This window comes from Sturnira hondurensis, unplaced genomic scaffold (assembly GCF_014824575.4).
Source record: "Sturnira hondurensis isolate 20B ecotype Veracruz unplaced genomic scaffold, ASM1482457v3 Scaffold0008723, whole genome shotgun sequence".
Classification (NCBI taxonomy): Eukaryota; Metazoa; Chordata; class Mammalia; order Chiroptera; family Phyllostomidae; genus Sturnira; species Sturnira hondurensis.
Genome location: NW_028081354.1, coordinates 1,188,476 through 1,214,781, shown reverse-complemented (window position 1 = coordinate 1,214,781; position 26,306 = coordinate 1,188,476). Strand labels below are relative to the sequence as shown.

General features: G+C 35.7%; 1 protein-coding gene across 5 annotated transcripts in view; it reads left to right on the top strand.

Moving 5' to 3' along the window:
* SETD5 (SET domain containing 5) overlaps positions 1 to 26,306 on the top strand; it is a 77,668-nt gene that overhangs the window by 5,975 nt on the left and 45,387 nt on the right. The window lies entirely within an intron of this gene.

Sequence of the window (26,306 nt, the reverse complement as noted above, 5' to 3'; positions counted from 1 at the left end):
TTCCAACGTACACATTATCTTTATTTGTGTTGGGATTAGATCACAGTAGATTAAGTCATTTGTTTTCCTTTGTGAAAGTTGCATATTGTTAGCTCCAGTTTTATAACAGGAGAGCACCTCCAGCATTTATGTGTTGGCTTGCCGGCACCTAAAATACTAACTGAAGAAAGGCAACTTCCTGGAGAACCTGATTCCCGACCCCCCCCCCACAAGATTTCTCCCTCCCCCACTTTTTAGTGTTGACACAATCTCGTTTGATACTTTACTCCCTACTAAAAGTGAGGTGGTTGCATCCATATTACTAGAATTACTATGAATCATAGAGTTGGGGGAGATCTGTGGGTTTATCTGGCACTTTAAGCAAAATTATATTTGGAAGTTTGGGCCCCTGTGGAAGTTTTCATTAATATGTTAAAAGTATCGGTGTCCTGAACGGTATTTTCAGTTAGTTTTTAAATAAATGTCAAAACAGTGCATGTGTGCTAGGCTTTTTAAAACCACTATATTAGAGAATTACATTCATAGACAAATTAGATAGCAATTCTTCAGCTTGCAAAAGGATTCCTCCTTTATAAAGAAATATATGAGTTGTGCTCAGTTTCTGTTAAATGCTTAATATATTTTAAAATAATCTGAATTTTAGAAATAACTGGTCAGAACTCAGTTTTCCGAAAGTACATCTGTTGCTTAAATTGAAATGCCACCTGTATTACGTTATTAAACTACTCTTAAAGTTTTCCCTTCTATCTAGACTGCAGGAGATAGTAAGGAAATTGGAATGCTAATTTTTGCTTATGGATCCAGAGCTGGTGACTGTTAGCAAAGAAGAGATATTTTGTTTTAACTTATTAGAATAACTAAAAAACCGCCTTTAATGTACATTGTAATATTACAAATTTTGTGTCCTTTCCCTCTGTAAAAGAAAGATACATGTATTAACCTACTTAATGTTATGTTTCTGTATGTACTAGTCTTGGCAATAACGATATATTTTGTCTGAAAAGGGAAATTTGACTAATTATCATCGACATTACTTAGAACTTACTTATCAGTAAAATAGGGACAATGTTAACATGAAATTTAGTAGTCTCTATTTTCTGCTACTGTAGAAATTTAGGATAGTCATTTCTTCTTTTTGTAATCCATTCATATGGATTATTGCCATAGATTTGTGGGACTAAAAGAGAAACTATCTGATTCAAACCTTGGCCTCCATTCCATACAGTTTTTTCCCATGTACTACTAGCTCTAAGGAAAACTTGGTCTTCGTGTGCGCACACATCCACTTCCCAAGTAGAAATTTCTTCATTGTAGCTTCTATTTCTCCTAATACCTGAATCTTGCCAGAGGCCCCAAAAAGTTCCTGGCAAAAATCAGGTGGGGAGTAGGAGACACATTTTCATTCCAAAGGCATTGATAACTGCTTTGGCTCCCCCAAACAGCTAATCTTATTTTTGTTACAACTCTGCCAGCAGTAGCAATAGACTAGAATGAAGGTGAAAGGCAGCACTGTACCTCATCTTGCATTTGCAGCTGTTCCACCTTTTTTCCTGCTTTGTTATCTCACAACACCTCTCCCCCCAAAACAAACTAGGACAAGAGGAAAATTGGATGGGCTAATATGATTTTTACTTTGGTTATGGGTTTGTTTATATGTACTTAAACACAAAGCTCATTTGTTCCAATCTTAAAAGTAAATAGTGAAAGAATTTATAACTCCAGTATATTCTACTTTCTTGATACTGTTTTTAAGCATACTTAATTTTCATTGGCTGTTTACACAATCATTATTACTGCCAGATGCCACTGTCTTATTAGCTTGAAAGGGAGACTCTTCTGTAGATATTATTTGCAATTTGTATTGGGAATTACTAATTTGCGTAACTCAGATTTATGACTGGAATAAGGTTAAAAAATTAAACCTTGATGCTTATCCCTTTATCTTAGTGGAGGTGAAATTGTTAGAATATAAATTTTTCATTCTTCAGAGTTCTTCAGGCTACATAGTCAACGTTCAATTCAAGCCTTCTTTTCCCACACCACCACCCCAAAAAAAGACATTTTATTTTTACCGCCTTCTGCTGCTGAGATTTTCTCCTCCCCACTCCTAAAATGTGAATACATAAATAAAATCCAGGAATCTAATGAGGTGTGTGTGTTGCTGAATATAGTAAGATTATTTCATAATTCTTAGAAATTACGACCTGACTAGGCTGTTTCAGTATTATGATAGCATATTTAATAATGTGGACATGTTATTAATATATGTCCAGATGGATCTCATTGTTTCATATTTGTACCCATTGTTTAGTTGGTTGAGTTTTTTTTGTTGTTTTGTTTTTGGATTTTTATTTATTTATGTTTAGAGAGGAAGGGAAGGAGAGAGGGGGAGAAACATCAATGTATGGTTGCCTCTTGTATGTCCCCTGCTGGGAACTGGCCTGCAACCCAGGCATGTGCCCTGACTGAGAATCAAACCATGATCCTCAGGTTCGCGGGCCCATGCTTAATCAATCCACTGAGCTACACCACCCAGGGCTGTTTGTCATTTTATATGAGGATGTTTTTCCCTGCCAACCCCCACCCGGTCTCCATGGTTTTGTATTCCTGTCCTGTTATGATCTTTGGCCTGTGTTGAAAATTTCTATTTCCTCCCACCAACCTCTGTGCATGCCACAACACATATAATTTGTACTCACACAGCTCTGCAGTTAATAATCAACTCTTTGGGCATTCTTGGGATCCGAGGACAGTTTTGTTTATGAGGAAGAACCTGGAAGGACCTGTTGGCAGTTAGACTGCCTCTCCATTCATGTTACCTTTTAAGGTGTTAACATAAACTGTTGCGTTAATTTGTTTTTTAGGAGAAACCAGAAGAAATGGAAGGGCCACAGTTAGATATGGATATTTAAAAAATAAATGTTTATTATTATAACATTTGGGGTAGAATCTTTGGGCACATTTTTTAACTTTATTTTAGTTCTAAAGACAGAAAAATTTAAACTCCTAAAATAAAACAAAGAATTGTTGAGGCAGTGTATTGGTTGCATGCTCAGCATGGCACTAGATTATGACATGAATGCATAAGTTTTTATTTTCTTAGTCTCTGTAGTGCAAACTACTGTCACTATGCAAGTTAAGTGTCTTTTTGCCCACAGCCTGAAAAATGTTAGGTGGAATCACTTCTTTAAAAAAAAAGACAGCTGAGGAAAATGTGGGAGCTAGTTCAAATCTTGAAAGTCCCCTTTTAATTTTTTTTGTTGTTGCTATACAAATTTAGTTTTATTTGTGGGGATTAGAAGTTTAAGTCATAGGTTAGTAATAGAACAGAATAAGGGTAGATTGACATGGTATCGATGCACATTATAGGATGAGGCTAAAATTGTACCAAATTGTTACATATTTGGGCTATTTTTATTTTTAAAGTTTACTAGTATTTTTAAATCTATGATGTGGCATAAAATATTCACAGATTAAATAGGTAGTTACCTTATTGTTCGCACATGGTAATTTATTAGAAATTTAAAAAATGAAAATTATGTTGACATAATATATGGAGCTCAGAAGTTACTGTAGCTAACCCACTTAGACCAAGGAGATAATACTGCCGGCTCCAAGACTCTTTGGAACCTGGGCTGCTTGGCTAACCCAGGCTGTTTTTACCTTACTCTTCCTTAACCTCTAGGCTATTAAAATTTTAAGTGTTGCTAGGAATAAATTATTCGTTCATAAATGGAGTAGGAATTTGGGCCATATGGGAAGACATGTAATTTTAGACAGAGTTCTGGGTAAGTGTAACTTTCCTCTTATAGTTAGTTTATCATGAAAAGAAATTGGCTGGGAGTTTGCAGAGTAACTGAGCAACAAGGAGAGAAGTAGACATATTCCTCTGTGAAACAACTATGTGCCAGGCAAGAGAGATGAAAAGTTTTTTTAATGTAGGACATCTTAGTTTTTCTGAAAATGTAATATTCAGAATGTGTTTTTATGGAAAATAGTTACCCAAAGGATTGAATTGAGAATCTTTTGTGAAAATCATTTTATAATTTAATCTTTTACAGATATAGTGACCATATGTCTTGGTTTCCTGGGATAGTCCTTGTTTATACCTACTGCATAATTAGTAATAGCACTTCTTTCTCAAAAATGTCCCTGTTTGGACCATGAATTATATGCTCACCCTAATTATAGAGGATCCTGGAACTTTGTCACTCTGTGGCTATCGGTGTTTGTGTCTTTTATAGAGTTCTTCTGATTCTTTGCTACAATTTATCTGTTGGCCTCTCTGAAACCCTCCCCGCACCCCCATTTGACGTGAGTGGCATTTAGAATGCCTTTTCTTTTCTTTTTAGTTGGTGAGGAAGGGGATAGGGATAAGTTTGATTAGTTTTTCTATTATGAAAAAGTACAAATACAACAAAATAAAGGGAATAGAAAAAGAGACTCCCTTTGGATTTTATCTAAACCATTCCATTTGATCAAGATAAGGTCCATATGTTGCTCTTGGTTGATAAATTTAAGTCTTTCTAATTTATAGCTTCTCTTTCCCCCATCTCTCCATTTTAAAGGAATTTATCGTTGTATAAAGTTTCTCTTCTTTGGGTCTTGGAGGTTGCACCTATGTGGTATCACTTAACATATTCTATTAGATGACTGGCACCCATACTCCCATTGTTTCATGTAAATAATGATTGGAACAATCACAAGTATACTGTTATAAAAGTACTGTGTACTTACATTGAGAGTTACCTAATATCTGCTTGTCTGTTTGATGTTAAGCAGCAGCTGCTATTATTATTGCCTAGATCAGCCATTCTTAAACTTTACATTCTTGAAAATTATATGGAGATTACCAGATCAGATAGTAAAACCGACAAATTTTAAGTTATCCATTAATTTAAAAATAATGGGCTTAATAGAAGATAACTGCTTTCTCACAGCTGCTTTTGCACTTAATTTGTGTTTGTTTTGGTTGAAGAGTATGAAGAAAATCTGTCCTCACACAGACAAGTCTTTGAAAAGGGAAAGATCTCACATACTCCCTGAAAGAATCTCAGGAACTTCTTAATTTGGTTACACTAAGATGCAGTTTGAATACAAAAGGCAAGATTGGTACCTGTTTTTTCTCCCCTTACCAATTTTCTAAATAATAGGTATGGAACCTAACAATATCCAAAGATGATTAATGAGGTGTTATTATTGTGTACTTGTGGTTTTTAAATATATTAATGTGTTTCAGTTTCTTGCAGTTATTTTTGATATTGAAAGTATCCCACTTTTGGCTCTTTGCTTCTAAGACCTTTTCACTCATGCTCAGTCGCTTCCTGATTTGTATTTTTTATTTTTATTTTTTTATTTTTTATTTATTTATTTATTTATATTTAGAGGGGAAGGAGAGAGGGAGAGAAACATCAATGTATGGTTACCTTTCGTGCATCCCCTGCTGGTAGTTGGCCTGCAGGGAACCAGCCTGCAACCCAGGCATGTGCCCTGACTGGGAATCGAACCGAGATCCTCTGGTTCGCAGGCTCACGCTCAATCCACTGAGCTACACCAGCCAGGGCCCTGATTTGTATTTTTTAAATTGGTTCCTTGCTTTCTCATATGACAAGATGTTTCAGGATCATTCTTTTTTGCATTCCCTGCCCCAAATCCAGAATTACTCCTATTTGCAAAACTGGTTTCTTTTAGTGGGAAATGGTACTTACAGACCATAGTCTCGGTGCTAAGAGTGTTCTTGCTCTTGGGTTGGTCCTTGTTTCTAGACCTTTTCAATGGAGAGAACTAAAAAATGGTTTCTTTTCTGTCCTTTTTTTTTTCTTTTTTTAAATATCAGCTGTTAACGTTTGATAACTTTTATTTTGAGTTCAGTACTACACAGTATTTTAGTAAACCTAATAAGCTCTTTGAATTTCAGTTTTTGCTAACACCAATGTAATTAGTCTTTGCTTTGTCCCACAGTGCATACACCACAGTTTTAGAATCTCAGAACAATATGATTACTGGAAAGTGAGTTGCTTGTTTGTTTTTGCCCTTAGGATATGTTCCTCTAAAAATGTGTGATCAAGTTACAGTGTTTTAAAATCACTTGGAATAGTTCTCTGTGTGGTTACATCACTAACTTGATACACAGTGAGGTTAATTTTTTTCATTTCCCTTTCAGATTTTTCAGGGATTGCTTTTTGTTTTATAATTACATAGAATATGATTACTTAGTAAAATTTACATCTGTGTATAGTCCAAGAAGTCTAGCTCCTAGTGTTTTTCTACCCAGTTCCCTTTCTGTCCTTTTATGTACAACTTAACAAATTATTCATAATTATTTAAAGTGACTTTTTTGTGGTGGTACTTTTATTGTAACAGAAAAAGCATTTAAGTTAGTTACTTACTAAAGTATCTGCATTTTTCATGAATTAATAAGTATTTTTAGGCCATGGAAGAGAAAGGTAGACTTTTCTGTTTTACTAGTGACCACAATTTTTTGCCTTAATATAAACAGTTAAAATGAGAAACTTCCTTTCTCAAATAAAAATTATCTCCACATGCTGGGTGACATTCCATTTGTCTCCAACAATTTCAGATACTTAAATCTGACTAACACCTGGGACACTGGTTCTATAAGTTTTAAATTAAATCTTAAACTTGTTGAATACTACATCTCTTTTATTGTATTATAATAGCCTAAAGGAATTGAAATATCATGGTTAAGTAATATATATCCCATTCTAATACGATATATTTGTATTATAGGCCAAAAAGTATTAAATCAAGTTATGTCCAATGGTGAAGGAATAATGCTTGAGAGTGCAAGGGTTCTGAAGTTGAATAGACTTCGGTTCAGTTCTAGTTTGCAGGAGCTAATGCTTGTAAACTGATTGAAGACACAATGGCTGATACAAAATAAGCATCCAGTAACTGTTAGATTTTATTTGGAAGTTTTTGTTATGAACATTTAATCAGTTCTTTAAACTCTATGTGCACCTTACTTTAGGGTAAGTAATGCTTATTACATGCTGTAAATACACTTATTTTCAGGACTCCATTAGTATATGAAGAGAGACAACTGTTTGAAGAGAGACAACTGTTATCAAAGGAATAATCAAGGCCCAGCTGAAATTTGTTTGAGGCTTGTTGCTTTACAATGTGCCAGTGCTTACTATATAAATATAATCACATTTAAAAATTTAATAGGTTAAGGGAGCTTTAAGGAAACATTTTCTTTTCAGCTAGCCAAAGTCCTTTTCAGATATTAAAAATTGTTTTACTTGAAGTGGCTTTAGGGCACTGTGTATGTTGACCAAAGTTAAAGAAATTTTTTTAACTCTAAAATTTTAAGATACATCTGCCTTTTAAGTGCCTTCAGATAAATCTATGTAACACCAGATTGCTTATTACATCAGGTATTTTGGTTTGTTTGTTTTAGTTATATTGGCATATAATTGTCAAAACTGTAATACACTTAATTAACACTGTACAACAGGATTTGATACCCTGTGAAAGGATTCCAAAAAATTAGCTAATTAACTCAGTAATCCCTTATATTTACCCTTTCTTGGGTAGAAGGGTAAGAATCTTTAATTTCTAAACTCTTGGCAGATTTCAGTTACATAGTACATAACAGTATTATCAACTAAAGTCACTGTGTTTATACATTAGGTCCAAGACCTTATTCATCTTTTTTTAAATCCTCACCCAAGGATATATTTATTGACTTAAGAGAGAGGGGAAGGGGGGAAGAGAGAAGCATCTTTTGGTTGCCTCCTGTACACACCCCAACCAGGGATTGAACCCAAAATCTTTGGTGTACTGGTGTACACTACAGTAAGCTGGGCCACCCAGCCAGAGCATCTTAGTCATGTTTATAATGGAAAGTTTGTATTCTTTTACCAACCTTTCCTCATTTCTCCACCCCAGCCCCTGGCAACCACTATTCTACTCTGTTTCTATATATATATATATTTATTTATTTATCTATCTATCTATTTATCTATTTATATTTATATTTAAAACAATTCCACCTATAAGTGGTACCATACATTATTTGTCTTTCTCAGTCTGGCTTACATTATTTAGCATAATGCCCTCTAGAGTCATCCATGTTGTCAGAAATGGCAGGATTTCCTCCTTTTAATGGCTGAATAATATTCCATTGTGGGTAAATAGCTAGATATCACATTTTCTGAATCCATTCATCCTTTGACAAACACTTCGGTTGTTTCTATACCTTGCCTGTTGTGAGTAGTGCTACAATGGACATGGGAGTACAGGTATCTCTCCCAATGGTGATTTTGTTTCCTTTGGATATATTCCCCAAAGTGGAATTGGTTATATTTTTAATTTCTTGAGGAACCTCCATACTATTTTTCCATGGTGACTATACCAGTTTACATTCCCACCAACAGTGTACAACGGTTCCCTTTTCTCTGCATCCTCACTGGCATTTGTTATCTGTTCTCTTTTTGGCTATAGCCATCCTACTAGGTGTGAGGTGAAATGTCATTATGGTTTTGACTTGCATGTCCCTGGTGATTATTGATGAGCACCTTTACAAGGACCAATTGGTCCTTTTTATGTCATCTTCAGGGAAATGTTAGTTAGGTCCCTTACCCATTAAAAAAACTTTTTTGTCTTGGGTTTTTTGTTTGTTTTTGCAGTTGAGTTGTTTGAATTCCTTATGTTTTTTGATTCACTTTATTTTGCCATGTATAATGCACACCTGCATTTTTGTGCACCTTATGCACATGGGATTATTGTGCACATTATTATACCCATGTTATATAATCGTTATACCCATGTATAATGCACATCTTTACTTTTCCCTCAAAAATTTGGGCCAAAAAAAGTGTGCCTTAAACACAGCAAAATACAGTAACTCCTCCTTTCTAGATGCATGGTTCACAAATATTTTTCTTCCAGTCCATAGGTTGACTTCTTATTTTGTTGATGGTATCCTTTCTGTGCAAAAGCTTTTAGTCCCACTTACAAATCCAAAATATCATTAACAAGATCAGTGCAAAGGACCTTATCCCCTCTTGATTTCTTCTAGGGGTTGTATGGTTACAAGTCTTACATTCGAGTCTAATCCATTTTGAGTTGATTTTTGTGTGTTGTAAGATTGTGGTCTACTTTCATTCTTTTGTTATGGACATTCAGCTTTCCCACCACCATTTATTGAAGAGACTATCATTTTTCCATGGTATACTTTGGCATCTTTGTGAAAAATTAATTGTCTGTATAGTATAGATTTATTTTTGGACTTTTTAGTCTGTTCCATTGATCTGTGTGTCTGTTATTATGCCAATTTCATACTGTTATGATTACTGTAGCTTTGTAATATAGTTTGAAGTCAGAAAGTGATATTCCAGCTTTGTTCTTCTCAGCATTGTTTTGGCTATTCAGGTTCCATAAAAGAAATTTTAGGATTTTTTTCTATTCCTGTGGAAAATGCCATTGGAATTTTGGTAGAGATTGCATCAAATCTATATAGATTGCTTTGGGTAGTATGAACATTTTAACAATATTATTTCAGTCCACAAGCACAGAATATCTTTCCATTCATTTGTCTTCAATTTCTTGCATCAATATTTTTATTGTTTTCAGTGTACAGATCTTTCACTTCCTTGGTTAAATGTATTTCTAAATACTTTATTCTTTTTGATGCTATTGTAAATGGGATTGTCTTCTTAATTTCTCTTTCCTGTAGTTTGCTATCAGTATATAAAGTACAACTGATTTTTATATATTGATTTTCTGTCCTGCAGCTTACCAAATTTCTAACAGTTTTTTGTTGGAATTTTTATGGGTTTTCTAGATCTAGAATACCTTGTCATCTGCAAACAGTCTTACTTTCTGATCTGGAGGCCTTTTATTTCTTTTTCTTGCTGATTGCTCTGGTGAGGACTTTCAGTACTGTTTTTCAATAAAAGTGGCAAGAGTGGGCATCTTGGTCTTGTTCCTGCTCTTAAAACAAAAGCTTTTGATTATTTGCCATTGAGTGTGATGTTAGCTGTGAGTTTGTCATACATGGTCTTTATGATGTTGAAGAACATTCCATCTATACCCAATTTGTTGAAAGTTCTTGTCATGAAAAAATGTTAGATTTTATCAAATACTTTTTTTAAAATTATATTTTATTGTGCTATTAAAGTAGTCCTGATTTTTTCCCCTTTGCCCTCCTCCACACAGCACCCTCACTCCCTCAGGCAGTGCCCCCACCATTCTTCATGTCCATGTATAAGTTCTTTGGCTACTCCATTTCCTACGCTGTACTTTATATCCCCATGGCTCTTTTGTAACTACCTATTTGTACTTCTTAATCCCCTCACCTCTTTACTTGTTCTTTCATACCACCCCCCATCTGGCAACCATCAAAACACTCTCCATGATTTCTGTGTCTGTTCTTCTTTGCTTATTTTTTTAGATTCAATTGTTATGGATTTTATTGTTCATAGTTTCGATCTTTTTGTTAAATAAGTCTCCTTTAACATTTCATATAATTATGGTTTGGTGACTAGCTCCTTTAGTTTTTCTTGGCCTGGGAAGCTCTTTATCTGCCCCTTGATTCTAAATGATAGCTTTGCTGGGTAGAGGAATCTTGGCTGTAGGTCTCTGCTTTTCATGATTTTTAATATTTCTTGCAATCCCTTCTAGCCTGCAGTTTCTTTAGAGAAATCAGCTGACAGTCTTAATGGAACTCCCCTCTAGGTAACTAACTGCCTTTCTCTCGCTTCTTAAGATTCTCTCTTTATCTTTAACCTTTGACATTTTAATTATGATGTGTCTTGGAATGGGCCTCTCTGCATCCATCTTGTTTAGGGCTCTCTGTGCTTCCTGGACTTGCATTATCTATTTGCCTTCAACAAATTTGGGGAGTTTTCTTTCATTATTGTTTCAAATGAATTCTCAATTTCTTGTTCTTTCTCTTTTCCTTCTGCCATTACTATGATGCAAATGTTGGACCTCTTGAAGTTTGTCCCAGAGGCTGCTTAACCTATCCTCTTTTTTTTTCCTGCTTTTTTTCTTTTGGGGGGGTGGGGGTTCTTTTTTTCTTCTTCTGCCTTGTTGTGGGGGTTTTTTATTGTTGTTTTTGTTTTGCTTCCTTACGTTCCAAGTCATTGATTTGATTCTTGGCTTCATCCACACTACTGTTGTTTCCTTGTAAATTGTTCCTTATTTCAATTAGTGTAACCTTTGTTACACTAATTTATGTGTAACATAAATTTATGTAATTTATGTTATACATAAATTTATCCACTAATTTATGTGGATTTTTTTGTGCTGTTGAGGTCCTGAGTTCTTGAGCATCTTTATAACCAGTGTTTTGAACTCTTCATTTGATAGATTGCTTATCTCCCATTTCGTTTAGCTCTTTTTCTGGAGTTTTGGTCTGTTGTTTCATTCAGGCCATGTTTCTTTGACTCCTCATTTTGGCAGCCTCCCTGTGTGTGTTGCTCTGTATTCAGTAGAGCTGCTTTGACTCCATGTCTTGGTAGTGTGGCCTAATATAGTAAAGTGTCCTATAGGGTCCAGTGGCACAGCCTCCACTATCATCCAAGCTGGATACTTGCATCCTTTGTGTGGGCTGAGTACAACCTCCTCTTGTAGTTGAGCCTTGGTTGCTATTGGCAGGTCAATGGGAGGGATCTAACCAGCTGCAAAGATTGGCCGTGACTACTTACTCTGTGGAGGATCAGCTGTGTAGGGGCAGGGTGGCAATATTCCATCGTAGTCTGTAGTTGTCCACTGGGTGCACTGGCCCTAGGATTTCCCCTGGTGGTGCAGGCCCAGGTCGGCTCTCATCTGTGTTTTGCCCAGGGCCACCCTGCCTGAGCTATAAAGCAGTCTGAGGTGGCTGCTACTTGTGTGGGGCTTGGAGATTTCCAGGTGAAGCCAAGCTGTGAATCTAGGCTGGCTGCTGCTAGTGTCAGGTCTGGGGCTCACTGAGGCCAGCTGTTGCTTTTTTGAGAGAATTTAGGAAATTGTGGAGCTTGTGCCAAGACCAGCCATTTGTATGGAAAAGCAGCTGGGGTGGACCTCTATGTTGGGTGGGGCAGAGTTTTGGGGGATCTCCAAGGCAGGTTAAACAGTGTTAGACAGAAATGTGATGGAGGCCCAGATATGGCACCAGCTTGCTGGCTCTGTGAAGGAAGGGTTTAGAAAAGGGACACTGAACTCTGTATGCCACTGGTGCCTTTCAAGCTGCTACCCCAGTCATGGAACAAAGGGAGTAAGTCTTAGTAGGTGAGTCTGTGTATGAGTTCTTTAAGAGAAACTGCTCCCTTCCACCTACTCAATCCCCACTAGTTTTCACAGCCAGAAGTTATAGGGATTATCTTCTTTGCACTGGAACCCGGGGGGGGGGGGCGGGGGGGCGAGGAGGCTACTGTGGTGTACAACTCCTCGCTCCTGAGATAGCCCTTCCAAATTTTTATCCACCACACCTGGATGTGGGACCAGCCCATTCTGCATCTGTGCCCCTCCTACCAGTCTGGTTCTATGTGGCATCTTAATTCTGTAGTTGTCAGAGTTCCATTCAACTCAATTTGTGATGGTTCTGAATGATGGTGGTTCTATATTTTAGTTGTAATTTTGATGTGTTTGTGCAGCAAGGAGAGCCGTGTCTGCCTATGCATCTATTTTGACCAGAAGAGCCATATACTTTTCTGCATCTATTTAGATGATCATATGGTTTTTAGTCTTCCTTTTTTTAATGTGGTACATTGTGTTTATTGATTTGGATAGTGGAACCATTTTTGCATCCCAGGAATAAATCTCACTTGATTGTGATTTATGATTCTTTTAATGTACTGTTGAATTCCATTTGCTAATATTTTGTTGAGGACTTACATCCATGTTCATCGGGTATATTATATTGGCCTGTACTTTTCCTTTTTTTTTTTTTTTGTAGTATTTTTATCTTACTTTAGTAGTATAGGATAATGCTAATCTCATGAAAGTTTGGTAGTGTTCCCTCTTGGATGTTTTGGAAGTTTTGTTTGTTTTCAATTCATTGGTATTAGAGTGAGATTGAGGAATGCTAAAGTGAATTTGGTTTGGATGACAAGTCCCTTGGATTCTAGGATTTTTTTCATTATACCATATTACCTGTCTTATTATTTCTTATAGAATTTTTATTTATTGATTTTTAAAGAGAGTAAGACATCAGTTTATTTTTTTACTTATATATGTATTCATTGCTTGAATCTTTTTCTTATTATGTAATTGTTTATTTTAGAGAGAGGGAAGGGAGAAAAACATCATAGTGAGAGAGAAACTTCGATCGTTGCTGCTGGTATGCATGTGGACTGGGGACTGAACCCGCAACCAGACATGGTACCCTGATCAGGAATTGAACCAGTGACCTTTTGACTTGCAGGGCGATGCCCAACCATCCAGGCCACACTGGTCAGCTTGTTGGTTGATTCCTGTGTGTCCCCTGACCTGGGATCAGACTTGCAACCTTGGCAAATCAGCAAATCTGGATGAGACTCTTAACCAACTGAGCTACCCCTCCAGGGCCCTATCTTATTTCAGATATGGGGAGTTCTAGGAAAGAACAGAATGGTGGGCCAAAGTTATCTTCTCCCTTCCCCACAAAACAGCAACTAAAATGCACACTTTTTTAGAGATAATGTGCTAAAAGATTTATGGGTGAAATATGTTGTTGGTATTTGATTTAGAATGGAGGAGAGGTAATAGATGAAACAAGATTGAATGAGTTGGTAATTATTGAAATGATAAGTGAATGAAGTTCTTTATAAGATTTTACTTTTATACTTGTTTGAAATTTTTCACAACAAAAAGTTTTAAATAAAATATCTATAGACTTGGCTGTGGATCTTGTTATATTAGGCTAGTAAACACAACCAGATTTTTCAGTCTCTCCCCATCAGTGCTGCTTACTGTCTGAACCCAATTCCTCTTGTGACTAAGGAATTACATACTTCTAATCAGCGGAAAAATAGAATGGCTTGTAGGTATATAATGACTTTATACTAAAAGGAAATTTTATTTTATTTTATTTTTTAATATTTTATTCATTTATCTTTAGAGGGGAAGGGAAGGAGAGAGGAAGAGAAACATCAATGTATGGTTGCTTCTTGTGCATCCCCTGCTGGGAACTGGCCCCTGCCGGGAACTGGCCTACAACCCAGGAATGTGCCCTGACTGGGAATCAAACCGTGATTGTCTGGTTCACAGGCCCGCGCTCAATCCACTGAGCTACCCAGCCAGGGTAACAGGAAATTTTAATACTTTAAAGATTATAGAGTCCATACAGTTCTGAAAAGTGTACCAGGCAGGAAGATTGAGGAAGCAAATGGGTAAATTAACAGGATGTTCAGTATGCAATAGATTTCATTATTACAAGATGGTTGAATTTCTGAAAAGGTATCTTATAAAGACCTGATCAGTGCCAAACAGCCAAGATTTCTTTAAGAAAGTTAGTAGTCTATTTGACGAAAGGTGAAGGTTATTCTGTGAAGGTTATTAATAGCAAGTCTTACTATTAGTGGATTTGGCAAATTACTAACAGGACTCAAACTATATAGATTTCTCTCCCCCACTTCATCCTGTTGGCTTGGACGCAGGAGAGTGGTTCCTGTTTGCATTCCTTTTCCCTCTATTTACTTCTTTATTATTGTAATCATGCATGCCATAAGTTGGGTGCTTGTGTCAAATATCTTGCTAGGTTTTCTTGTGAATGCTATGTCACTTAATTCTCAAAATAGCCCTGTCAGATGGTTTACAAATGAACTGAACCAGATTGATCACACAGCTAGTAATAGGGTTAGCCAAGCGTTTATAGTTCCAAAATTTTTTCATTATACCAGATGACCTATTTTATGTAAAAGCATTCCCATCTTGATCAATATAATCTTGCCCCTTCCTCTCCTCCTGACTTGTGGTACTTCTACCCATCTGTAATTTTGATGTTTTTTTCTTAGGATTCTTTGCCTGAAATATGACAGGGCTCCTGGATCTGGATAAAGAAGGGGAAAATAGATGGATTTTTATTGGGGATTATCCCCTATGAGAGTGACCATAAATTCTGGCTTTTTTAGTATTGAAAAAAAGTTAAAATTAACCTGTGTTTTCAGTTTTTATTTTTGAAAATTCAAAAAATTTTGTTACTAAAGATGGAAACCTACTTAGTTTTATTTGTATTAACTTGGCCTAGCTGTGCTCTCAGCTGTGCTTAGTGAATTCAGTAATTTTTTTCGAAAGAAAATACTTTTTAAATAGGAAGGTCTTAGTTAATAACAAATATAGAAGTCAGATACAGCTTCCTAAAGGGTTTGCATTTTGGTAGAATATGGAATGATAACAAGCAACTCCCAAACACTGGCTGGTAAGTTAGTGTCTTTATATTATAATCAGGTGATAGCCAATTAAGTGTTCATTATAGATCCCCTCAAAGAAGAGATTAGGCACATACTGTCTCCTTTGAGCAGTTCACTGAAGCAGAGCTGGTAGGAATTCATATGTGTGTTCAAAGTTTGAATCTGCTAAAAAACGGTAACAAACTAGTTACACTAAGAATGAATGTTTGAATATTGACACTAGGGCAAATAAAAGTCTAGTGGGTTTCCTTCTTGCTTTAATATACAGATGAGAGAAGAATTGGAATTTAAAATATGAAACAATATTGAATCTACGTGGATTTTAAATCCTAAATTCATTGAAGAGCCATAGGTCTTGTTTTGGGGTAGGGGGGGTTGTTTGTTGGTTTTTTAAGAATTCAGAGATAAGTATGAAAGACACTGCTTTAACAAGGTGACCTGGTGGTGATTTGGCCCAGTAGGTCAAGGGGGTAACTTCTTGGGCAGCAATCTTTGCACTCTTCTCCCCCCCCCCCGCTGCCCACGCTGCCTTTTTTGTTGTTGTTGTTGTTATCCTTAGTATCATCTGATATATTTATCACGCTATGAATTGTGTGGTCCTTTACTGGCTAAACAAATAAAAAATTAAGATTTTATTTACTTGTTTTTAGAGAGAGGGGAAGGGAGGGAGAAAGAGAGGGAGACAGACATCGATGTGCGAGAGATACATTGATCAGGTTGCCTCTCACACACCCCCAACTGAGGACCTGGCCTGCAACCCAGGCATGTGCCCTGACTGGGAATCGAACCAGTGACCTTTCAGCTTGCAGGCTGGCACGCTCCACTGAACCACACCAGCCAGGGCTAAATGATGTTTCTTAAGGATGTAAGGTAAAAAGGATTCTATACAGAAGTATTGTCAGTTGTCTAATGATTATTCTTGAACACTGGTTTGAAGGGTTTACTGAAACTGGTACTTTGTGGGCCAGGAGCCCCAGTTGCAAAGGGTATAACAGTGTGTGTATATAAATGTATATATTTACTGTATTTTCCTAAATAACATATTAAAGTTTTTGTACTTTTTGAGGAAAAGGTTCAAAATCAAGGTGTTTGAAGAATCAGTTTCTCCTGAGGCCTCTCGTCTTGGCTTACATGTGGCTGCCCTCATGCTGCCTCTTCATGTGGTCTTTTCTCTGTGTGCTCACATCCTTAGTGTCTCTGTGTGTCCAGATTTTTTTTTCCACATAAGGACACTGGTTATATTGGATTAGAGTCCACTGTAATGGCCTCATTTTTTAAAATTATGTTAATTGAGGTAGGTGCAATTGACTTAATAGTTTCAGGTGTACAACGTAGTGACTGTATTTGTATACATTGCAAAATGATCCAATAGTCTAGTTAACATCCATCGCCTTACATGATTACCAAAAATAATTTTTTTCTTGTGATGAGAACTTTTAAGACCCCTCTCAGCAACTTTCAAATGTGCAACACAGTACTGTTAACTATAGTCACCGTGCTGTATGTTGTATCCCCATGGCTTATTTATTTTATAACTGGAAGTTTCTACCTTTTGATTCCCTCCACCAATTTCTCCCACCCCGTCCCTACATCTTTGCACTTTTTTAAAAGACTATACTTTTCTTCTGAAAAGATTGGGAACCACTACTCTAAAGTTATTAGTGGTGGTCTACAAGAGATCTATCATAATCTGGGGCATAGGACTTTTTTTTTCTCAAGATATTTTCATTTTTATAACCAGAAAAGGAAATAACGTATTCAAAAACAGTGCGGTTCAGCATTTAGAAATATTTCACTTAGGAAAAAATAAATTTGTAAACAGATGGTATCTCAACAAAAAGGGGGAAATAGCAGATAAATCCTAAGATACTTAGTGTTTTACTCTACTTTATTCAGTACTAGATTTCTGGCTTTGCTTAGGGTCAAATTCTGATGTAGGAAATCCCACATACATTAAAGGAGAATAAAATAACTGGGAAAATTTAGCATAGTATAAGTTTGTGTGTTTTTTTGCACAAGAATTTGAAGCAGTTTACTATGCCAGTTGTATTCATTAACTAAAAAGTACTGTTTTATCAATGTTCTGGGACTAATCTGTTACAAATATTAATGAATGAGAATTTTGGGCAAAATACAACTGAAGGGTTTACTGAAACTGGACCAAAGATGAGCATCTGTGTCAAAGCTTTTAAATTATTATTATATAAAGATCTCAAGATATATTTATAATATTTTCTGTGATGGGAACTCTTAAAATTTCTGAGTCTCGTATCAAATAACCAACCAGTTGGTTCATAGGTGTTCATCCTCTTGGGCTTCTAGGGAAATAATGTACTCACATTCCAAAGATTTCATTTTACTCAGTAACCTACTATGTAAGTAAATACAGGCTACTTTTATGTGTAGACTAAACACTGTACAGAGACAGGCAAAAAGCAGGTTTGTTGATGATAATAAAGAACTGTGCCAAAGTGTGCTTAAGTACAGTAAGTGGACTAAAAGAATGTGTAAATAATGAAGGCCAGCAATTTGAGCACTTTAGAGATTGTACCTAAATACACTGTGCCACTGCGACATTCTTTTGAGTTAATAATGTGATAATCATAACCTGCATGTCTTTTTCCGTTCAAACAACTATAATCCTACTTTTGCCCACCCTAGTATATCAAAGTTTAATTTTGTTATCAGTAGTTTTGTAGCAGAATGTTGTAGTGTTGTGTATTTGTAGTGGAGTGTGCCTGTTTTCCACTAAACTGAACCTTAAGGTACATACATGTGCTTTGTTGGACAAATAGGAATCATATATAATATGTCCTGACTGTTAATGTTCTGTGATACTCAACCATCATTACAGAGTTATTTTTTTAAACTGGCAAGTGTACCTCAGTCAAGTAGGGTGAGCCTCTTTACTCTGTTATCACTCTGAGACCCCCCCAGTATTCTAAAAAACTGCTCACTAAAAATGAGGAGACCACCTGGTCACTACTTTATATGCGAGCCATTGGTTCTGCGATGTAATCTGTCCTTATTTTTAATATACAGGTTTGATGGAATGTCACACTTCGCCTGCTTTGGGGTATTTTTTCCTGAGTTTTATCTATTTATTGACATACAACGTACATAGGACTGCTGTGTCACAGCTGTGGGTCATGGGTGTACTTGCGGACTTAGCTCTGCTGTAAGGAGATTTTTGCATTCCCGAGAATGCAAGAAATTTTATTATCAGCCAACTCATGTCATCAAAAAAATTGATTGCTAACAATGATTTTTTTCCTAAAAAATTATTAAGGCATTTTTTAAAACCATAAGTGTATAATTTTAAAATGTAAACCTGAGCATTAAGCTCTTTATCCACCTTAATTTTTGTCAAAAAAATATGGCCTTTCTTTCCTTGTCATCACCATCTATCATTGTAAGCAAAATCCCTATGATAAAAAAGGAGACAATTCCACTCGATAATTGTGGTATGTACAACTGATATTTCTGGAGTTTGCTGAAACATAATCCTGTGGAAGAGTAAAGATTACAGATAAAATAGACATGAGTTGATTGTTGATTAAAGCTGGATAGGGTCCTTGAGTTAATTGCAGGGTTTTCTCTGCTTTTGTATTGGAAATTGCTCACAATAGGTTTTTTTTTTTTTTTTTTTAAGATTTTATGGGGGAGGGAAGGAGAGAATTATCAATGTATGGCTGCCTCTCTTGAGTCCCCTGCCGAGAACTGACCTGCAACCCAGGCATGTGCCCTGACTGGGAATCAAACCGCGATCGTGTGGTTCGCAGGCCCGAGCTCAATCCACTGAGCTACACCAGCCAGGGCTAGTTTTTTGTTTGTTTGGTTTTTAAGTGCAAAAAATTAGCATATTACTCGGGATAAATAATGTGAACAAATTTTTGAAGGAGAAGAAACAGTTAAATAGCTAATTAACAAGGAAAATTTTACTCCTTTCAGGCAGTGGAGTTTGAACTAACCCAGTAGGCATTAGGGAACCCATGTAGTTTCCTAATAGTGGAATAATAAGGATCCAAGTTCTGGTCCAGAAGAGTTAATGTCAGAGAAGAATGAAGCAGAGAGTGGAGGGTTGAGAGCCCAGAGTGAATGAGACCAGTTCATTGCTATTTTGCAACCTTGAAATCATAATCTGTGTAGTGTTGGTGAATGGATAGGTGAAAGACAGTCTGTGAAGCATTTCAAAGGAGAAAGAATAGCTCTACATCCAGGCTCTTAGTCAGGTGCTGGTCCAGCCCAGCAAAAAAGAGAAGTTTTTGCCTCATTTCTTGAGGGCTTAGGTTTGTGTAGTGGTCATCTGTTGTCATTATGGAGTATACCAAATGAATTTGTAGCTACAATACAAATTCAGTCAATAGTTTGGCTCTTCTAGTAAATCAGTATTGACAAGCTTATTATAGTTTCAAAGTTTCTTTCCAAGGGTAATTTAAAATGAAGGTATCATTTTATACTACTGAGGCACAACTACTAAAACAGTTTTGATAACCTGTTTAAAACTGAAGAGCTCAGATCTTCTAGGTTACTTGGATTTTTCAGTCAGAATCCTACATATGCCAACTAGATTACAGATGGCCAGCACAATTTGTTTTTTCATTATTTACTGGAAGAAGAAATTTAGAGCTTAGTGCATTCTATTAAAAGAATTAAATGTTCTCTCATGGGACAACTCTTAAGAAAATACTTTGGCTCTGAAATAGTGCTTTATCTAGGTTTTATTTTGAAGATCCCAGCCCAAATTTAGTGACAAAGAACTGAGATTTTCTCTATTTGCTATATAGAATTTTAGAGGACAGCAGCACATCAGTCTTAAAAGTGTATCATAGAATTGATGAGAATTTACAGTTAACTTACATTTTAGGCTTTTCTTTTAGAATATAGTCTTCTAAGAAAAAGGCTTCTGAGGAAAGAATTGAAATTATTTTAAAACTTAAGAGAAAATGTAGCCTTTCCACTGTGTGGGAGTGTAAAATGGCTTTTTCTTTCTGAGAAGTGGTTTGGCATCACTAATAAATATGCTCATGCCATTCTGGCAGTTCCACTTCTAGGAATGTGTCCTAAGGAAATGTTTGTACATATATATATATAAACAAAGGCATATGTACATACCATTCAGTGCATAAGTTGTGTATGTTTTGGAAAATTAGCAACAATGTAAACATCCACCAGCAGAAAACTGACTTAAATTATAGTATATCCATGGAATAGAATACTGTGCCATCATTTAAGATGAAGTAAATTTGTACATCTTCTTTGCATATAGAAAGATGTTTAAAACTTACTGCTAAAAGAACAAAACATTACTGAACAGTAGGGTTGCTTATCTTTGAATATCTTTGGGAAATGGAATTATAAGAATTTCACTTTATGCTTTTGTAATATTTGCATAATTTTTAGAAGCACTTTTTAAATAAGAATAAAGATACAGCTGTTGGGAGGGGAGGGGAATCCTGTTGTGCATTATCAGAATTATTAAGCTTTAAATTCCTTTACTACTCTATACTTAGACACCTGGTCTGCCAAATAATTGCAGAACATGTATGGTCAGGTTCTGTTCATCTGTGTTTTGCAGGTTCTTCCTGCCCATTGTCCTTCGTTCTTAACAGAATTTTTCATGAGACCATTCAGTAAGTTTTGTAAGAGACTTATAAAAGAATCTGTTTCCATGAGAGAGGCCTCTGTGTAAATTGATGAGGTGGTTTGGGGGTTTTCTTTCTTTGGAGAAAAGGTGTCGTTTATCTTCAAACTTACTCATTAATTGTAAAGGCATACTTAGGATTTTTCCCCCTTCACGGTTGTGGAAATAACAATACTTGGCACATAGGCAAAACTAAAGAGTTTGCAGATCGCCTACCCTTTCTTTGGATAAGAGAAACACCTTAAAATAGCACGAAACATAGCTTTTATACATAGTAGTTCTTTGATGTTGGGTGGATGGATGGGAATGAACGAAGGAAAGAGAGAAAAGACAAGACAAGAGGAGACTGGCAAATCTAGATAATATAAATTCTAAGAGCCAGGAATTCTAATCTGAACTTCTTTGTCTAACAGCACCAATAATTGGTGCTTATTTTAAAAGTCTTTTTGTTTTAATTCAAATATTGCTGCCTAAAGTAAGTAGTAATTAATAAATAGAATCTATACATTAAATCCTAATTTTTTTCTGAACTCCACCGCTGTTACGACTTTTTACAGTTAATATATTTATAACTGTTATTTCATTTATAAAATAATGAATTAGACTTTAATCTTTTTTCAATAAAACATAATTAAAAGTTTTATTTGTAATGTTGAAATATTTTCAATAGACTTTAATCTTAAAACTCTTTTTTATCAATTGGATCAATTTTATCTAAATACAGAAAGTATAACATTGATGCCTCAAGTATGCATAAACCACTTTGTCTGGAGCAAGTAAATCTGGTTCATGTTTCAGGGTTTGGAAAGGGTCTGGACAGAGGAGAGACAGAGGTATGAGAGGTTTGTTGTTCTTTTTTTTTTTTTTTTATGTGAGCTGGAATATGTTTCTAAAGCACATGCTGAGGCTCCAAACACAGTAGGACAGAACATTCAGAAAGTCTTGAATTACAGCCCTTTCTTGAAAGAGGTAAACCAAAGATTGTGTCATCTTTATTTGCCTAAACTTTTCTAATTCATGTTAAGAATAGTGTGTTCATCCTTGGTTTGTTTAGCAGTAAATATGTATTTATCATTGTTTAAATGAGTTATAAATAAAATATTTTTTCTACAGTGTCAATTTATAATAACTTCATATTGTGGTATGTATTCAGTTTGTGTTTAGTTTCATTATTTATGGCATCTACTCTTAATCCTACCACCTCTTCCCCCTCCCCTCCAAGTAAATATGGCTTGGCCTCCATAGTATTACCATTAATGAAATTTTTCATGAGGAAAAGAAATTCTTACTATGAAATAAAACAGGATTTTTTTAAACTGGATTTTAATTACCTCCTATTCTAGGTACTGGTTTGTTGTGCAGAGCCTAGTAGCCCCTAAGGGAATATAAATTTAGGCACAGTGGCCAAGGGATCAACAAGTGTTGCAGGGGAACAGGAGGGTGGGGGGACTTTCTCTTGGCTCTAAATTACTAAGCCATGGTATTTCTTTAGTTTCTTAATTGTTTTCCCAGTGTTTTTCTCTTTTCTTTTTTCTCTTTGGCCCTGAACTTTTCTTAGATCTTTGCCTGCATTAATGTGCTTCAACATTTGTAAGCCTAACTTAGAATTTATACTATCCCGATTATATAAACTTCTCACTGAATTTATTTCTTCTAATGCTTACCATTTATCACTCCTATACTTTGTTTCCCACATATTGTGTTCTCACATTATTTACTTTAGCAAGATTGAAATACATAATTGAAGAAGAGTGAAAATTATTTTTAGCCACTTGGAGGTTAGTAGCAGAGCTCCTTTTTCTTTGCATGTATTTATAGGTTCCAAAGAGCCATTTAAGCTCTTGTTTGCCACAAATGCTAGTCCATATGCACCTAAGTCAGCAAGACAGGTATTGTTCCTTTTATTATACGGATGAGAAAACTGAGACTTTGAGACATTGAATGAATTAGATAAGCCAGTGACAGGATTCATAGAAATTTGGAGCAGGAAAAAACCTAATGAAAAATAATTTTTTTATTTTAATTTTTCAAGTACAGTTTTCTGCCTTTTACTCCCATCCCAGCCCATCCCCCTAATGAAAATTTTACTTTGAGGAATTTAAGGTTCATCTATTAAGAGTAATTTTTCTGAGATCACTAAACTAATTAAGTTGTAAACTAGAACTCAAATTTCATAACTCCTAATACAATAGTACTTTTTTCAAGGTAAAAAGCTGTTACAGGACAAACGGCAGTGTGTATTTTAATTTCGGTTGGAGATGGAAAAGAAGCATATAATGTAGTTGCACATTAGTTCTCATACAAGTTGGTCATGTAAGAGATAAAATGCATTCATGTACTTATTGCATTTCTTTTCTGTGATTTAAAAATTAAATTGATCCCTGACTGGTGTGGCTCAGTGGGTTGAGCTCTGGCCTGCAAACCAAAGGGTTGCTGGTTTGATACCCAGTCAGGGCACATGCCTGGCTTGCCTGCCAGGCCCCCCAGTTGGGGCAGTTTAATGTTTCTCTCCCTCTTTCCCTCCCTCCCTTCCCTTCTCTCTAAAAATAAATAAAATCTCTCTAAAATAAATTGAGGGTAATAATCATACCAACAAACCTTCAAATATTATCCCCTTCTCCTTTTTACCAATTTTATGAATTTCTTGTAAATTTCATTCAAAAGAAGGACATTAAATAAAATATAGAAGTTTAAGAATAAATTCAACTTACATATATAACAAAATTTGAATAATTGCTGGGCTCAGAAATGGAAACTTAAAATTAATGACTATTATCTTTTAACCCTAGTTAAAATTTTTTCTGACATGTTTTTTTCTCTTCTCCTTAACCAAGTTAAATTTACTCATTTGTGGACCTATTAAAGAATTTTTATGGCCTCAGAGTTACTCTCTATGTCTGTTAATTTTCATTATTTAATAGTTTAAATAGATAGGTAGGTTAGGCTGAATGTATTGATTTCAGGAGCTATTTTAGACTCTTGTTTCTAGTGAATGTCAGTCTGAGGGTTATTGTTTAAGGGAAGAAGTTGGTTGATTGTGGTTGGTTGGAATTTAGAGAACTGAAGTTTGTTGTATGCAGAGCCTTTCAGTTTGTAAGGGGGAAAAAAGTCCTAATAATTTTGTAACAATGCTGTGTGAACCTGCATTGAAAAAGGAACCAGGCCTAGGAGATGAAGAATCGGGGTGGGGGTGGGGGGGGGGTTAAATTGAGGATATTTTTAAGCTAGGTTCTAAAATAGTAAGTCATGGCTAATAGAATGAAAATAGTTATTGACCCTCTTATAAGATCTGAAGTAATATTGTTGCCCTTGAGAAAAGTAGGCATTGCAGTGTGATGATATTACTCAGTCTACTTTTTATGTCAGCCTAAGCAAGAAGGTAGTTTCTCTTTTTCTTTAAAGACATGCCTGTTTGTAACAGAGTTTCGCAAAATGTCTATAAAATATACCTTTCTGGCCCTGGNATGAAAATAGTTATTGACCCTCTTATAAGCTAAGATCTGAAGTAATATTGTTGCCCTTGAGAAAAGTAGGCATTGCAGTGTGATGATATTACTCAGTCTACTTTTTATGTCAGCCTAAGCAAGAAGGTAGTTTCTCTTTTTCTTTAAAGACATGCCTGTTTGTAACAGAGTTTCGCAAAATGTCTATAAAATATACCTTTCTGGCCCTGGATTATTGACTGTGCATATTTGTTCTTATTTTGAAATCTGCTAATTTGGCCCCAGATTCCAGAGTGATTTTCATATTTAAGGAAGCCATTACCTCCCAAAAGATTTTCTTAGAAGAGTGAGGAAAATAAGTGTAAAATATCGGTGTGAATACCTTGCTGTTAATATGCTTGGGGAATTATATTCCCAGTAAAAATTGTCTCAGTGTTCTATTAAAATTTAATGATAGATGATAGGTATTATAAAGCCAAAGGAATTGGAAGACAGGGACATTTTGAGAAAATGGTTTATTCATAGATAGATAGATAGATAGATATAGATAGATATAGATATATTGATATAAAATGTATTTTTTAAATTTTTTTCGTGTTTTATTAGAGACCAAAATTGAGGAAGAGATTTGGCTTTCTTTTGGTTTGTGAAGTTGATCAGAGATTGCTCCTTGGCTGAGTTGCTGTCTGCCTAGGCTGTTGTTAACAATTGTTTCTCTGGCAGCAGATCTTGTTCATCAGGATTGCATCATTTCTGGGAGAATGGCCAAGGTCCACAGCCTCAGTACAAAGACTGTCTGAAGCATATGAGGCCTGTTCTCTTTCTAAAGCGGCACTCCTCTTCCTGCCAGTCCTCTTCACACGATTACTGAAGCAGACTTGTTCTGAATTTCTTTCATTGGATTGGCTGTTTATTGGACTCTTGTCTCCCAGCTGCTTCCGGCTCACCTGGCTGATGCAATTTCTCTTTCTGAAATCTCTGTTGGAATTGTTCTTAAAACACTGTCTGTCTTCTGAGAGTGACCAGGCAGATCACTTGGGCTTTTGCTTTCAGCAAGTCATAGAGAAGACTCAGAATGACAAAACCAGAGACTATTGACCATTTCTGAACTCAATTTTAAAAAGACAGGAGGTAATTATAAACTATTTCTGACATGTTCTATTTAATGGCCTTTGCCTAAGAAACTATGTAAATGGTGACTTCTCAAAGGAGTACTCAGTATTAGGAGACAGGCTGGTCCTGCTTCTGAATCTGAGAACAATACTAGTGTATTTGTGGATTCCAACGGATTGTTCTGGAGATACTTAAATTTGAAATAAAATTGAAATTCTGATACATTCATTCCTCCCCCCCATCGTACATTCCTACTTACTTGTTCTTTTCCTTCTGTCATTTCTTGTATTTCTTAATTGTTGCTGCTAAAAGATGTACATCTCTCTGGATTTAATTTCTTCTTTCTTGTACTGTTACCTTTATTCTTTTGTTTTTATAATTCCTAATATGCTCTTTGTGAATTGTTTGTAAAGAATAGTTTATTTTCCAACTTTTAATCAATTTGAGATTAATAAAATATCAACATAAAGTACATTTCCTCTCCTTAGTAATGAAATGACATATGAACAGCTCTTTCACCTATATAATGTGTTAACAGTTCAGGTGTTAACATCTCATTCTGGCTGGTGTTGAATTTCACTTTCTTCTCCCAAAAGTCCTGGGTCATCCATCACCTGCTTTTCTGTCCTTTTTTGGAGGGTAGAAAGTTGATGAAGGCGTTATTTTTTCACATGTTTCTGTTTTGGAGTTGACCACAAATAGAAATGTCTCCCTTTTTTACAGTCTTTTTCTATAGTAGGACAAGAGGACATAAATGGGATGGCG